Source organism: Tupaia chinensis, unplaced genomic scaffold (genome assembly GCF_000334495.1).
Source record: "Tupaia chinensis unplaced genomic scaffold, TupChi_1.0 Scaffold140176_1, whole genome shotgun sequence".
NCBI classification, from domain to species: Eukaryota; Metazoa; Chordata; class Mammalia; order Scandentia; family Tupaiidae; genus Tupaia; species Tupaia belangeri.
The window spans coordinates 6,695-11,164 of NW_006200055.1; positions in this window are offsets into that span (position 1 = coordinate 6,695).

Genomic DNA, 4,470 nt, shown 5'->3' on the forward strand with positions numbered 1-4,470 from the left:
CCAAAGGACAAAGCAGGAAGAGAGATTTTTTTTGTTTTTATCTTTTGTTTTGTTTTGCTTTGCTTTCTATAATCATCAGTGGTCCTCGCTTGCATGGTATGCAGTTGATATTATCTAAAATCTCAGTGTCTAACAGGAGAGTCTTTATAGTCTGGCAGTGAACTGGAATGGGGATTCAAGTAGAGGTAGATTATGTGTAACAGAACAATGCACAAAACTGATGTTATTTAAAAACATGTTGTCTGGAATGTGATTTTTCCATTACCTTGCATGTCAGAAAAAGGAAGGTAAGAAAAACTATGAAAACACAGCGCTCCTCATAACGAAAAGACAATTGGGAGCTGGAAGATATCCAGGGAGAGTTATTGCCCTCCATGCCAGGGAGAGAAGCATATTTTATTCTCTTTAATTATTGGTCCCTGAACTCGCTATTAGGGGAAAACACCAGCTAGCTTAGTACAGGCTCTGATGTGGCGTTCATCTAACTTCATTAAGGCTCTGCATAGGGAGTTCCGAGTTATAAACCTTGTTCATTATACGAAATTCTGAACTCTGTCTTCCAAGATATCGAAACTTTCAAAGAGCAAGTGTAAAGAATTTTCACACATTTTCAGGGAAAGAAATTAAGATTTTTGAGATGCAACTGTATATTAAGTTCTTTATTATTTTAAAGAGCAAGTATTCTTTTGAATATTTTCTATCTGATTGGGTTTTCCTTTGCAGACATTTGAAACAATGTAAAGAATTTACACACATTTTCAGGGAAAGAAATTAAGATTTTTGAGATGCAAATGTATATTAAGTTCTTTATTATTTTAATCACTCCCCACAAATACCCTATGAGATAGGAGTCATGTAACTATTATTCTTCACATGAAAAAGTGGTGCTCAGACAAAGATCTTGCTTAAACCTATATATTCAAACAGGCTGCACATCTCTGCTCTGAAAAATCAAATGCACAAATCTTTATACTTTGTTTCATTTTTGAAAATTTCTCGCCTCCTATTGTTTTTCTCACACATTGTATTTGTCACTATGAGTTTACAATTGTATTATTATTAATATCTAAATAAATACTAGTGGTCAACATACTGAGTTTACATATTTTGTTTTATACGCTTTCCTTTTTGCTGTCTTGCATCAGATTTAATGTTGCTTTTACATTATTTTCCATTTGGTTAGAGTTATAAATTATAATTCCGGGACCAGCAGGTAGTGTAGTGATTAAGGCATTAGACTCCCACATGGCGAACCATGGTTCAAGTCCAGGACCTGACAGCTTGAAATTCACTCTGACATCCTATGTGTGCATGCGTGCCCAAAATCCCAGGAGGAGACTGAAGGAGAAGGGACTGTGGCATGGCCATCTCCCTGTGGAGTGATTTCTCACTTTCTCCCTCACTGTCTCTCATTCCGTCTCTTTCTGGAGAGCACATGTGTCCTATGGGAGAGAAAAAGTTTAAAAAATTATAATTTTTATGAGAAAAAATTTAACATATATGCTTTCCAAAGTCCAAAGTTATTCAAAATGTCTTTCAAATTCAAATTATAAAAGAATTTAGCATGTTTTGGGGCCAGCAAGTGGCAGGATGGGTAAGGCCGACTGTAGCATGAGTCCCAAACCTGGTGGTTTGCTTTCTCACTTTTCCTTTCCTTATCTGTCTATCTCTGGCCAAATTAAAAAAAAAATAGCAATAAGAAATTGAATTAAATAAATAAATAGTAAATAATTCTTTTCTAAAAAAGAATTTAACATGTTTTAAATTCTTTTTCTTCCATATTTTATGTTAATAATTAATTTTATGTCTATATTTCAGTAAAGTATTATTGACAAGATTAGACATTCAGGTGATTCAAGTTCCAAAATATTTAAATGCATACATACATATATATACATATATATACGTATACACACTAACATATATATATATAATATTCACCTTTATATAATCATGTGCTATATAACTTTTTTTTTTGCACATGTGGCATGTGCACTCACAAAAGACAGAGAGAGGTAAAGTGAGAAATCAACCCCAAGAAGAAAAGGCCACAATGCAATCCCTTCTCCTCCACTTTGCTCTCAGGATTTTGGGCACACATGCACACATGCCCAGCATGTTTCTCAAACTGCTGGGTCCAGGACTTGGACTAAGGGTTGGCCATGTGGAATCGAGCACCTTAACCACCATACCACTTGCTAGCCCCATAGCACCTTTTAAGTCAGCATCAGACTACATATTGACACTGATGGTGGTCCTGTAAGATTTGCTGTTCACCAGGTGTAATGCTTTAGTTCCTTATAAACAGGGTTGGGTGGGAGGGGAAGGGTATGAAAAAACTAACACTGAAATTTTAAAACAGCAAAATAATATTAATAATAAAAATAAAATAAAATAAAATAAAATGGAGCTGAAAAATTGATATTGCTTGGTAACATCATAACCCTCATAATATCACAGAAGAATGCATTACTCACATATTTATGGTGATATTGGGGTAAACAAATGTACTGTACTACCAACTTAAAAAGTTTCAGTTATCCAAGGTTTTAATTTATTATTGAAGACAGATTTTTTTTAATTTAGTGTATCCTGAGTATTCATTGTTAATAAAGTCTGCAGTAGTGTAAGTAATGTCCTAGGCCTTCACATTCACTCTCCACTCACTCACTGATTCACTAAGAGCAACTTCTAGTCCTGCAAACTCTATTTATGGTGAGCATCCTCTATAGGAGTATCACTTTTTCATCATTTATACCATATTTTTATCATACTTTTTCTATGTTTAAATATGTTTGGATATATAAATACTTATGATTGTGTCACATTTGCCTGCAGTATTCAGTACACAGCATCTTGTACAAGGTTGTAGTCTAGCAGCAATAGGCTATACCACATAGCCCACACATGGAGTAGGCTGTGCTATGTTAGGTAAGTACACTCTGCTTTGTTTGTACAACAATAAAATTACCTAACATGTTTCTCAGAATGCATTGCTGTTGTTAAGTGACTGACCATATTTCAATCATTCTGGTTTCCCTCCCCAAAGACAAAACCTATTTTCAGTTCACTACATTTCCTTTTAGGAAAATATTTATCTACAAACAAGATATTATATGCATTTTCCCAGTGAAAACGGGGCACTATTATCTGACTTTTTTTTTTTTTTAAGGTTTTTGTTCTCTGTGCGCTCTCTGGAGAGAGATAGATGGTGAGAGGTAAAGTGAGAAATCACTCACTAGGGGTGGAAAGCCATGCCACAATCCCTTCTCCTCCTGAGATTTGGGGGACGCACTCATGTGTGGGCATTGTGATTTTCAAGCCACTAAGTCCGGGACTTGAACAGTGGTCAGCCATGTGGGAGTCCAATGCCTTAACCACCATACTACCTACTGGTCCCATCTCTGCTTGATTTTTAATATACATATGTATCTTTGGGATCATTCTAATCCAACCCACAAAGAGGATCACCATTTATTTGCATCTGTATAATATTTTGTTTTGAGAATTCTAGCACATCACATGTTACTGGAATTTATTTACCAATTTCCTTTTGATGACTGTCTAGTTTTTTTCTATTTTGTACTCAAATAATGTTGTAGTGAAAAATGTTGTATATGTCAATTCTTGTACATGAATTGTAAATTAAATCTCTATTGGTGTAACTCTGAGTAAAGAATTTTGCATATTTATTATGTAATAGGTGCAGTATTGTCATTGCCCTTCATAGATGTCATACTTATTTGCTTGAGAGTTAGTGAGTTTTACCATTTTTAGATTTTGCTAATGTGATGATTAAAATATTGTACCTTAGTTTGGTACATTTTTAAACTTTATTATGAATGAAAATGAACATTGTTTTTAGGATAGGAGACATTTGCATCTCCAGTTTTTAGAAATGTACTTATCTCTCATGTTGTTTCATATTAGTTCAAAGGTTGCACCATGAAACAGACATGTCTGGAAAATGAGTGTAAAATGAGTGTTGTAGCTCAGTGTGAGTGAATACAAATAATCAAGAATTGTTTAAAATTAGAATCATGTTCTAAGTTGGCACAAACCGTGCACTCATTATGTTGGGTTCTTTTGTTTTATCATCATTATGTGTTACTAACTTAGCTGAAGAGGTTGTTTCATATTTTAAAGTCACAATTTTTTTCATCTCTTTAAATATTTTAAATTATACCTCCAAAGCTGGTTTAATAAATATTGACTAGAAAATACAGGTAAAATGCCTTGGGTTTATAGGAATCTTGCAATATAACTTTTGATAAAAGAACAGAGAGACCATTAATATAAAAACTGTAAATATTAGTAATATGAATTGGGGGGCCAGCAGGCAGCATGATGGTCAAGACACTGGATTCCCACATGGTCAACCGTGGTTTGAGTCCCAAACCAAGAGGCTTGAGGCTTATGCCAGGCGTGTGTGTGTGTGTGTGTGTGTGTGTGTGTGTGTGTGTGCGTGCC